The sequence below is a fragment of the Diorhabda carinulata genome, chromosome 9 (genome assembly GCF_026250575.1).
Source record: "Diorhabda carinulata isolate Delta chromosome 9, icDioCari1.1, whole genome shotgun sequence".
NCBI classification, from domain to species: Eukaryota; Metazoa; Arthropoda; class Insecta; order Coleoptera; family Chrysomelidae; genus Diorhabda; species Diorhabda carinulata.
The window spans coordinates 19143087-19156911 of NC_079468.1; positions in this window are offsets into that span (position 1 = coordinate 19143087).

Below are 13825 nucleotides of genomic sequence, written 5' to 3' on the forward strand. Positions count from 1 at the left end.
AATGCTTTACTATCATCGAGGAATACACCAGAATAATATTTGTTTTTCTTGTGTAAGTCGATGAACTTTCTGATTTGTCGCATCCAAATAGGTGGTCAGAGAGCCATTTAAACAGTTTGGAAATAACTAAGAGTAGGCTTATTGGTCAATACGATGTGATGTTCATTGGGACCTTAGTGTGTTTGTTTTCCATTATAATTTATGCTATTCTTTCAGCATTTTGGCTCTGCTTATGAATCTATAGAGTTTGATAACGTTATCAATAAAGTTTTCTCTCCCGTGGATTTATATTAGGCAATTGAGGATACTTCTTACTAAATAGGTTTGGCTAAAATTAAGTTCAAGGTTCCATCGTGAAAACATCAGCAATTGGTAGAAACTAAGCTACTTTATTCACTGGTTTGTTCAAATACATGTTTCTCAATAAACCAAGAAATATTATGATAATTTAAACCCTGGTAAATTTTTAATATCAACATGAAACCATCACAGAAATATTTTTGTTTCGAATAAATAATGAAAAATATTCTCAATCTGCGTATGTCATTCTAAATATCCAAATTGATGTTTTAAATTAAAAAGTCTCGTTCATAAATGATTTTTGTAGTATAAAAAGTATTTTTTAATTTTTCACCAATCAGTTGTGTGTCATCTTCGTACACCCGAGCAGAAATTATTTTATTCTAAAATGAATATTGGTTCCGAAACTACGAGTATATTGTACGACATAAAGAAGTAACTATTCACATGAGGAGGACGTTCGACGCATGTATTCAAAGTCATCTATATTGTATTATTATACTTAACACAAATTTATGATTCCAATGTCAAGTGGAAACAAATTTAAATCATATTTTTTGTCTGTTCAGAACACTCTTGAGAGACTTAGATTATGATTTAGAACCTCATCAATATAAAACACTTTCTATCATACATGCCATCTTTTGGCAGTAAATCATCAAGCTGTTTTTAATTACATCATAAAATTCCTGTCTTCGATTGTGACTTTGAGTATTGGCGATCTGTCCTTTTTTCCAATTGTTATTTTAATTTCTAAACCGTCTTATTTCTATAATAAATATCGTCACGGGAGCCTAGACAGGGAAAGTCTCACCAATGTTTGAACTTTATGTTGTGGTGTATTTCTAAACAAGATGTACAGAATGCACTAGGTAGCATCGAAAAAATAACATATTGTGACTGTCTGATCTGCCGATGATGAAAAATGTTTAGTTTTTCAAATGCGTTTGAGCTGTCCCTATTTAAAGATATATCATAATGATTTTTGTTAAGTAGCAACACTTTCTTTTTCATCGAGATACTTAAGACCAGGTATTGCGACATGGGGAGACGCACCATCTTGTTGAATCCATAAGATTCTATTTGAAAAATTGTCATATAGATAGGAAATAAATTAGCTAATTAGTCTTTTCTACAATTCCTGTCAAAAATCACTTTGTCCGTGCCAGTACAAGGATCGTCCCAGAAATAATGAATAATATTTAAAGGTCGACCTTTTATGAATTGGTGATTAAAAATTGTATTTAACATTTTTCATTGTTTGTATTTTATTTATATGGTTAGAATCAACATATCTTCTGAGAAAAATATCGATATACGAGGATGGTCTCGGAAGTGTTTGGCCTGATCTAGAGATAGCAGTAGTTGATTTAAAAATACTACTCTATTAGAAAGACGCTTGTTTAGTCCGTGTGCCATCAATAGTAAACATATTCAGTGAATTTGTAAACATGAAAGAAATTGGTCCTCAATCCTGAGCCCAACCAATATAAAAGCTGAATTATATTCTACTCTAGTTGAGACTGTTCCTTCGTTATCAACAATGAAATATTGGGTAGTAGAGTTTACATGAGTCCGTACGACCTGCTGACATTAACATCGATGTGGTCGACGACATGAGGTGACGACTCCATAAATATTGAAGACAATCCTCGCAGCGGTACTGAATGATGTTTTCATCGAGTGTTTGGCAATATTTCACAGAAATAAAAGCGAATTTTTGCGCCGTTTCATAACCGTGGATGAAAGGTGGGTCCATCACTTCACATCCAAAACAAAAAAACAATCAGTCATGGACTGAAAAGGGAGACCGGCTCCAAAGATGGCAGAGACTGTTCCATTTGCAGACAAGGTAATGGTGTCGGTATTTTGGGATACGCGTGGGATAATTTTCATTGACTACCTTGAAAAAGAAAAAACTTTCAACGGTAAGTATATTATAACCTTTGAGCGAAGAAATCAAGCAAAAACAGCCACATTTGGCTAAAAATAAAGAGTTGTTTCATCAAGACCAGCTCATACATTTTGCCATAGCCAAAATTAATGAATTAACGTTTGATTTGCTACCTCGTTCACCCTATTCGCCAGATTTAGCCCAATCAGATTATTTTCTGTTAGCAGATTTGAAAAAATTGCTCGGTGGTTAAAGATTTTCCAACAATTAAGAGGTGATATTGCCAGTTAATGGCTATTTTAAGAAGCTTGGCGATTCTTATTATAAAAAGGGTAACGAACTTATCGAACATCGCTGGGAAAAGTGTATTGAGTTTTGAATATCGCATATTTCGTTGTATTGAAGTAAATGCACCACATCTTGAGCATCTGTTGTAATCGCCTTTATTGTATATTTTCTAAAATTTGTAATTTTTTTACTTAAGAAGTGTGGATATACTTCTAACATGATACAAACATTTAAAGATTTATCTTCAGTAGTGGTAGGTTTTCTGCGCTATGATTTGGATAAATATTTCACTACACCAATTTCAGTGTGACTTAATCTTAGTCTCGTTACTCTCACTAGTTTAGGGTGATTACTGGCGGCCAATGTTCAATACTTCCCTTTATTTTCTTTAGTTTTTGAAATGATTTTTGCCACTCAGATTGCCACTATTAAATGTCCATCACTGCAAACCGTAGAGTCTTTTGCGTGATTGTCTTCATTTCCTTGTATTCCTTGATGAGAGAGCACCCACAAAAATCTGACATCTAAGTTGTTGTTTTGTATAAGATGCAAATCTTGCAATACTTGTAGCAACAAAAATATCAAAAAACGCTTTTGTTAAGAATCCTTTACTCTTTGTGTTACACTTGCTTTTAATTTATGACCATAATTTATATTTAAAGAAACGCCACCGACTGATATCTTAAAGTGTTTCCTGTAAATTCCATCCTTCGACAAAAACAAATTAAACATTTTCAGAATTATAATACAGAGATTAGTAAGCGTTTTAAAATTGTAAACCCGAAAAGGCAAACACCGCAACGTGCCTTTCATTTACTTTTGTCGCTTTTCATCTTTCGAAATGTGTTCACAATTGTCGCGTTATACCGAGCGTTATGTGCGTTCATTTGAAGAAATCTAAGTAAGCCACGCGTCTGTCAGTAGCAGGTGGTTGACGGACCACCTGGCTAGAGTGCTAAAAAGTAGTACCACATGTCGAGAAAAGGTTGTCAATACCTGATGAAGTGCCAATAATGAAGATAAAGGCAACCGAGACTGTTGAACTGAAAATATTCCAAACGTAATGAGAAGCTGAAATTTCAAGTTAAAGTATTTGGTACTACGATCAATATTTCCACTATATTTTCTCCTTAATTGAGAGTTTTCCCATCCAAATTCAGTTACTTCAATATCCAGTTAATCTTTCCTGAAATGAGATATACAAGTACAAAGAAATTGATATATATTGTACTTTCACTTTTTTAACGTACTTCGATGAAATATTCGTTTGTTGTCATCTTCATCAAATTATGTGAGTGAATTTTGATTCATTTAAGAATTTCGAAATCAACCATCTTCGTATTTTCGATAGAAATAATATTTTTGGGTCTCTAAACTTATATTTCTCGCTAGACAGCTCTTATAAGTTTCTAAAAATATTTGAGGATAGCATTTTACAGACTCGTTTCGTTTTTCAACTTAGTGCTGTTTCTTAAGAAATAATCTAAATACTTTAGCGATAACGTTCACAAAATGAAACATCGGATCAAAAATTGTGCAGATCAAGTATTTGTTAAATTGAATGGTTAGTTTCCTCTGGCGTTTGCTGTATTTATTGAATCAATAAATTCCTTTAACTTCCTTAATTTATACTGCTCTATCAGTTCGAGTCTTTGCAGTTTCAACTTAACAACACGCTCAATAGACTACCTGAAAGGTGACATAGAAATCATTATATCTCGGAAGGACAAAATTTTCTGATTAACAATTTTTTTCTGAGTCTGAATTTATAGAACTGTCCTCGATATTATTATAGAACATACTGTTTATACTATCACTAAACCAACACTCCAAATTACACTGATTGACGCGCGTTTCGATAACCAAGCTATCCTCTTCAGTTTACATTCAGTCTCTGAAGACGATAACTCCTATTTTTTGGTCTAATTTCATCGGGTAAATTATTGAGCATTGGTTTTTGAATCATAGTGATATAGTTCTGGTTGCGCAGCAGATTTGAAAATTGTTTCCATTGATTTATTTATTAATATTATATAATTGTTATTGCACATCTTGTTATGTATGTAGCAACATCACGATTCACACGAGTGTAGTTTCATATCGGCATGTTTATCAAATAGATCCGAATTTTTCAACAAAATTAATTGATATTATTAATGAATACATGACCAAATTTGACAAGAGCATAAAGATATGTAAAACAGAAGCTATTTATATTTCAATTTATAATATTATTATCTAACGTCAACCCGTCAAAATTTCTATACATCCTTTCTCACGATTTACATGTCTCAATAATAACAAATGTTCATTTCGACAATTGATACATCTACGTATTTAAGCTTTGACAGAGTAAAAAATCGTGTTAACAAGTATCTAAGAAGTTAGACAAAACGATTCTTTAGCGATACAACAACGATAACGATGAACTCAAACAAGTTTAGTTTGAAAAACTTATCATTGTGTTTCATCGAATGTTCTTGAAGTAAAATGTACCTATATTGAATTACGTGATCTTAAAGAAAATATTGGAATTTAACAAGATGGTTACTTTAAGTTCACTCTTTTTCGTTTAATTGTATCTTTGTTATTTCTGATGCTATCACATGAAGAATTGTTTGTAGAGTTGAAATCGACAAGATAATGAAGATTCTCATTTATGTGGGATTAACTCGTTTTGACGAAAGTTACGTTAATAGGAAGTGTCAAATTCCCAGATACCTGGAATAGATTAGAATGGATTGTAACATATTACTTCAATTTCAAGAATCGTTTTGAAAATGAATAAGTTACTCAATTAGTATATTTGGTAGACATAAACGTAGTTTTTCCCCAATTTATGCGAAACATTTTATTATTACTAATTTAAAAACCCCTCAATATAACCGAACAAAGTAAAGTTGTCTTTTGGGCTAAACATTCTGCCTTCAAACAGTGATATTTAGAATTTCTCGATATTTTTTTGATTAATCTGTTCTTATTTTCTGTTATCATCGTACATCGTCAGTTTTTTTGATTAAAAATGTCCACGTAAGGGGATGATTTCAATACCCACCATAAAATTTTAACTTATGCTACAATTTGCCTCGTGATCGTGGTCATGAAGAACAGACAACTCGTGATAAAATATTATGCATCTCATTATTTGCATGATGAAATGGAAAACAAAAGTAAAATATGTATTCATAGTTTATATTATATTTTGTATCAATAAGAAACTTTTTAAAGAAATCCCTAATCTGTTATTTTATTTGACTGACATAACCTTACATGTGCATTATATGCATTATTGTGTTATATAATTATACAAATTACGTCTTCCTCAAATTTTGAGAATTCATTTTTCTATTGGAAACTGTTTAGTACCTACCTAATGTTAAATTGTAATTGAAAGGATTTAGAAATTCCAGGTTTTACTTTCTGGATTTTCCAGCTTTATCAAGTAGATTAGGTACTAAATTTCTCAATAGTGAATCCATCACATCTTGTATTATGTACTCGGCCTACCTTTTCGTTTACCTGAAGTATCCCTGTTCTTAGTTGACGCAAAAATCGTCACAAGTACGACAATCCAAAATAAACTATCCTTTGCCAACAAAATGACATTCTTTGAGTGTGAGGATCCTATGTTATTTCAGTTTTAATTTTTGAAAGAAAAAATTAAAATCTCCCCCCACCCCTATAACGAAAAGTTTGTTTGAAAATAAGAGGCTTAAGTGGTGTAAGTATTAATGTAAACGGTATAGCTACCGCCATCTATTAAGAATGTTTTAAGCTTTCTTATACATAGAAAAATAAGAAACTCTATGAATTAATATCTATCTTTGTGGTAGAAAAAAGTACCAATTATTTTGATGAGCCAAAATCAATTAATCACCTTTATTACAATAATTCAACTTTATTATCATAATTTGAGTTCATGTAGTTTGAGCTCTTAAAGATTCTTCAAGTTTTTTTATAAAAAACATAAAAAAAATGTGAAATATTCATGAAGAAAATCGCTCAAAATCGCTCTCCACAGAAAATAATTAGAAGGTTTATAGTTTACTTTCCAATTATAATTACCTATAGGTTAGTGTATGTAATTTTTCTTTTATTGCTGGTTTTTCTCAAATGTTGTTTGTTTTGAATGTTTATTTATATTTTATGAACGAATTATTCCATATGAATTATAAAAAGAAGAAAGTCAATATAAAAATAAAATTCAGTATCGGGAAAATACTAAAAGCAATATGATTTTCTTTTCAATTTTTTAAGAACAAACCATAGAAGTTTCAACGATTATGACCGAGCATATAGACAATGGATTCACGATCTTGGAATCGAAAAAGGAGACCAAAATCGCACTAAAAATTCGTTGTGAATTGAATGGTACCAACTTCTTTTATATGGAAGAGGAAGTTTTTGGTTGCTATCAAAAAAGTTGTCTAAATGAAAGTTGCTTGAAATAAGCTGTAGAATCTTACGACGTCAAATAATAAGGTTACAATTTAGATAAAAGTATCTTCTGGGTCACCCCGAATATCAAAATTGAAATTTGGATACAGATAAAAAATAATTTAAAGTTTTAACTTTTTTTCGTACAGCCGACAGTCTAACCATAAAACTACAATGTCCAATAAACTAGTGTCTCTCCCCAGTGTGTTTTATTCCTCATTCTTCTACTAATTATTGAATCTTTCTTCCTATAATAAACGTATTGATCCGGCTTCTATTATGCATGAAATTTTTTATATTGTTTCATTTTATATTCGGTCACATAATCTAATAAATTATTTGCCGTTGTTTGCATCGAAAATAGTTTCTAGTCCAAAATTTCATCTTCTTGTATTCCTTTACGTGAAATCATTGATCTATCTTGAATGTTTTCTGTCTTCTTATACTGTTTTTCTTTTCTTTTGTTAATTTGAATAGTTTCTATTCAAATTCCACAAGTTTTTTTAGATTTTTAGTACATCATATGAACCCACGTTCCAATATTTTTCTCAATTTATCTCAAAAACTATTTCACCCTACTGAATTCTACTAATTTCGATGTTTGCCATGAAAACATTCTTCTCAAATAACCTGTACACCTTTGTATCAAATTATATATGTCCTTATTTTATTATTCATGTTATTCATGGAGGCATTTACCAGGTATGTAATTCTATAAAAACATAAATTATATTAGCCATGCTAATTCTCGAACATAAAACTTTTCAACCCCTTGAGAATTTCAACCCTTGGCGCCTATTCAAATAACCCAATTATATTCTTGATTATAAGAAGAAAAGATTTAACTAATGCCTTCAAACTGTGCATTTCGAATCAACCTCTTTTGTCTTCTATAGATTTTTAACTGATATTAATGTTCCATAATATTGGGTGGATGCTAATATTTGTTAGAGTAGCAACCCCCGATGGGAATTTGGACCGAGGGTAGTAACATTCATTTATTAAATAGTATATTTTGTGTATTCATCGACTATTAAAAGCTGAATTGAATTAAATGTTTGGGATCCAATTTATCTGTTTGTGTTCAGAATCATATACGGTGATATGGTTGTAAATTATGCAATAATTAACTGCTATAGTCTAAAAAACTAAAAACGAAATAAGTCATCTAAATTATCGTTACATAACAACATTCAAACACAGAAAAACCTGAATTAATTGTAATTTTCTCGTATACTTTTAATTTGACGTATTGTTTGTGTTTTGCGATATATTTTCATAATGGATTGTGGAGGTGAAGATAACCTTTTTGAATAAGTGGAAAACTGAAAAAGTAGTGCATTTGTACACTGCATTGTTCGATGACTCATCAAAATAAGGCTAGTGTAGCGAATGGAAATGATGTGAAATTAAAAAATATGAAAGTAGTGAAATGTGCTGGGTTTCAAAATTCGATATTTCGCTCAACTTATGTAGTTCATAAATATGCAGTATTTTAAATCGTATTACTACTTATTCAGTTGAAAATAATTTGTTAATTATAACCTGTAGAAGTTATTGTTGATTATTATCCATATATTATTTGTTTCGTGTACAATTTCCAAATGGATTTTCATACTAATAGTAATAATTCTGACTTTCAAATATGTATTGAATTTAATCTACTACTTTTTAAAATCTTTCTACTCCCTTTGAACAGATACTTTTTGATTCAATAAGATGGTTCTCCTTACCTTACACTCCATAATTTTTATGGTGCAGTAATCATTCGAATAACATTATTTATCTGTTGACGTGAAACAGTCACTATCGTTGAAATTCTTAACGATATCCAGACACGAAATTTAATTTGTAAATGATGCAGTTTTTCTACTTTTGAACTTTATACTCAAAGGCGAACCCAGGGGGGGTCATGGGGGCTAAGGGGGTCATGACACCCCCTTCCCTGAGCTGGTTCCAGGACTTAGGTGGACCACTAATTGAACATAATGATTTTATTTATATATTTTGTCACCTTACAGATTTTTATGTAACTACATACCTTCAATATTCAATTAATTTAATATAATATAATAATTTTGTATGGCAAACGGATCAAAAATTTGAATTTTACCACGCCGCACTTGCGCGCGCTTGTCGACTATGTAACGTCTAGCTAGACATAACCTCAATCGGAATCGAAACGACTAAACTTCATTCTTAAAAAATTGTTGCTGCAAATTCATTAATTACAAGAAATGGTAAGTAATCAGTTTCTCATTATTCCACTGCGTGTGTTTTAACTTCAATACTATTGTTGTTAATGCTCATAAAGTACCTCACTGGCACTTCTCCACGTTCATAAAAACGTACACATTGACGTAAATGAGGCAATAACGCGTTCCGGGAGAAGACGTATAAGAAAAATTAATTTTGTTATTTAAATATATGTATTTTTTCTGTTTCTATTTTGTTTGTTGGAAACCCTTCACTTTTGCGGAGTTTTGCGTCATACCCCTCGACATACCTCTAGCTGTTATGACAAATCATTCACCACGGTTATGGAATATAAATAGGCTGCCTTATTTCGTGCATGGTAGTGCTTCTCTGGATGTCTTCAAGAAAAGATGGCAATATGTACAAGTTATTATTTGTCAAGTTTTTCAAGTGTAGAATTAAGAATAAATAGTTTCAAGTACAGTACTTACCTACATTAATAAAATAACTACTTTTTACTTGTATCTATTGTTATCAAAATTAAATTATTAAATTTCTTGACTTGACCACGACTATATGTCCCCCTCCTGGCCAAATCGTATCTGGAGGGGCAAGACTCAAGAAAGAATTGAAAGGATTGGCATGACCACTTTATTATCGGATAAAAGACACCATAAAAAATCTGTCATGGCTGTTATTTTGTTCTGTAAGGATAATGTTGATGAATAATTAGATTGCTAGCATTCATCACGCGTATTTGTGAAAACCAAGGACACAATAAGAATCAAAATTATGGAACTTTTTAATTCCGTTCATGCAATAAGTATTGGTAATACAAAAAAAATCATCGGCACAACTTTTGTAGATAATTGAAAAAACGCTACAATAATTACTTCAAATTATCTTGTATTGATCTTAGTGACGAGTATTTTGAAAAACTATATATAGAGCCATATCCAATTATAAATGTTTGTTTTTAATTGTCTCATAACTTAAGTAGCGACCCTCGTATTGATAACTATAATCCTAAATATTTGGTCGTAGCTCTTGTTGGTCAAAGTGTTAATTTGGAATCTTTTTGGAGAAATCATATTTTAGGCGTGTGAAAATAGCAGATGTCCAACTACATTCTGAGAATATATGGGCTTTTAACTACACGTTCAAAACCCACTTCATCAACCATTCGAAATTACTTTATAGAACTGATTTTCTATCAGCTACAAAATATTGTGAAAATTATATCATATTGCAATTTTTAAATCATCAGCAACTCCCAATAGGTGAAAATTAGATATAATAATAATAGTTTACTATGGTATTCTTCTATTTCCTGTCACATTTTTTATTTTTATTCCTGATTTTTTTGTGCAGCAACTGGGCGTGCTACAGCAATTTGCCTTTCAACGTCTGATTAAGGTTGATGATGTCTAATTCGCACCATTCTTTTATTAAACGTTCCCTTATTACACACTACCGAAAATAATCGCCTATTTTTGTTTAGAGGTCTCGCTTTTTTAGTGAAAAATCGATGTATACGTAACTGAAATTATAGGGTCGGCGACGGCTCTTTTTCGGGGCGCCTTGTCTAGTTAGCCGGCTGATTTATGATTGCCAAGGTGTCAAAAACATAACGCAATCGACAGCTTCGTAAACATTCACTCCAGAATCAAATTGACGCTCAAATATTAGTGACTTCCAAGATTTATTATTAACTAGGACTTTCAATTTAACTTTATCGATTATTTACATTTTTTTTCCTTTCTGTTTTTGCCCAAGAGAAATTACAGTACCATAATTGAACTTTATTTACTATTTAATTTCATAATTTTAGAAGAAGGAGAAGGAGAAGAAAATGAAAGTAGTGGGTACCAAATAAGGACTGTCCGGTGCATTACCTTTCAATTCGATGTTATGACTGTTCAAAATTTCTTTGTTTTTTTTGAGTGAACAAATTTTTTGACAGCCAAATGTTCATGCAATATTGAATGTATGCGAGTAGAATCAATGCCCAGCTCTGCCTCAATCTCACGGTACGTTACATGACGATCTTGCAATATCAGGTTAGGCACAGTATCCATGTTTTCTGGCACAACAGTCAATATGGACAACCTTCACGGAATTCATTCATTTTATAGCGAAATGCGACAACGATTGCATTCGAGAAACCAGCAAAATCATCGCACTAAAATGTACGCGAGTTAATTCTATTATTTTAGTCAAGATGAATGTTTCAAGTAACGGTGAACACTTTCTTAGTAAGTTCACGATTAGAAATGTCAAACTTCATGATGCCAATGTAAGATTTGACATGTTCACACCAGTGTTGCCATATCTCAAAACTTAAGTAGCAAACCTCGTATGAAAACTATTAAATTTATTTCAAATTAGAAACTCTTTGTACATGACTTACATTTTACGCTAATAACTGTCGTGTAAATTTAATAATTTAGAGAACAAAGAAAGGAAATAACGTTTAAGTTACTTTGGTATCTATATGTAATAGGTATATAGATTAGTTTTCTATATTCGGTGGATCATTATCCACCTTAAGCACAAATCTACCTTATTACCATATTAACAAGCTACTCATCATACCAACCAGGTGTTGAACATCTACTTATCAACGGTCTTTGAAGGTATCCGATGTATTTTATATTCAAACTTAAAAAACATAATTTTTCTCAAGAAATTCACTGTTTTATGAGATTCCGCCTTATTACAAACCGGCATTTACCTATTTAAGGAATTATTTCCGAGCAATTTGCAGATTTTCATAGCTTGTTAACCATGCATTGTACGTTTCTAAAATTAGTATGTTGGATTTCGATTTGCCGAAATGTGGTCAATTTTTAAACACTGAAAAAAAGTTCATTGTTATCGTTGGTACTCCCAAAATGTAGTCAGATTATATACTATTTGATAACTGATCGAGCTCTTATTTTTTATGGTGTTCCACAACAAATTTATGCTCATGAAAGCCAAGAAATTTCGTCTAAATTAAACTGTTTCTCATGATAATGGATGACAGTATCAATATTTGGATATTTCGAAATGTGCCATAAGTTTATAAGTAGAATAGCACATGGATATTTAAGTCAAATGCATATTCTATATTAAAAAAGAGTGTGCAAGAAGTTTCCAACAAAATTTATTGGAAACAATGAGGAGGTTGCTTTTAGCAAACTCTATATTAAAGCATTGAGACCAGTATAAGTATTATGTCAAGCCGACTGCAGCAACATCCAGTTCCAGGTATTCCTTAGTAAGCAGGATCTAATTTTAAATTAGAAATTTCTGAATTCTGAACTTTTAAGAGAACGTGTCAAACTGTTTACACCACTTATACACCAACCCTCGTAATTACAGTGTCTGACGCGCGTTTCGATAACCAAGTTTTCATCTTCAGAGAGTGAAAGTATACTAAGACTGTTTTAGTTTACCTTCAGTCTCTGTTGATGTAGTGGTAATCCAGAAATTCCAACTTAATTGATGAGTCAAAACGGAAACCTTCTTTTTTGAAGTTTAAATTTAATATAAAACCTCAAATATCTCGGAAACGACTAAAAGTTGGAATAGGATTAGTAAATACAATTTGATTTGATTTTTTTTACAGACTTTGACAAGGTAAAGAAAAATACTTTTTTATTTCTTAGTGTTTGTATCAACGGGTCAAAATAAAATTTAGACCACACCCGCATTTCTAAAAATTTACAGAAAACATTTAATATCTGGATAACGGGAAGGTTTAAGGAAGCATTTGCTTTGATATTACAAAAATTTATAATGATCAAACATCTCATGCCTTTAGTCGAATAAATATCGATTGATATTGTTCATATAGAATACGTGTATGATACTGATTGGATATTTTCTAAAATTTTAGTTTTTATTATTTTCGATAACTCCAATAAGTACATCAAAACTTGAATGTTTATTTGATTTACAGTTTCCACCGCTCCTTCGCATGAAGAGGTCAATACTTCTTCAAGATTTTGGGAAAAATTTTCTATAGTGATAGCTATTTTTGACTGTATATTGCTAATAAATTTTCTCGTTAACTTAGTGTGATGTCGTTATATATTTATTCCTTGGAAATCAATAGGACTTGCAAAGAAACTGACGAAGAAGTTTATTGTTTCTGATGAAATAATCTAATTTTGAATGGTTATTATGAAGTCGGTATTTGATCTGTTCCTTCCAATGACGACATATTTTACTCGAATAGGTCCTACAATTATTTAATACTCCACAACCACATTAGTTAAGTCTACCCTTCCCATTCCACCCAACCTTCTTATATTCATGTATCTGACATCTATTTTATTTGTATTTTATCGTTAATATCAAAATTCTGTATTTGATGGTCATTTATTCATTCGCGAGAAGAAAAAATGAAGTGGAATGCTGCTGGAGAGCCCTGGTGTAGAACTCAATGATAAAGTGTTGAAGAAGATTCCAATTATCATGATTTATGGAACAAGTTTCGATGAATTCAATCAATACCAGCCGATGAGAGCGACCGAGCTATAATTATCAACCCACTTTAAGTCTCCTAGAAACATAATAGCAAAATATGTGTTCGTAAGGTGCGGGTACGCAAAATTTAACACGCGTGGAGTGTATGTATAAATATACCCAGCATGAGTGTAATGTTTACCCTCTTAACATAATTAGTTGGTAGTGTTCACTTCAAGTGGTTGCGGTAAAGCA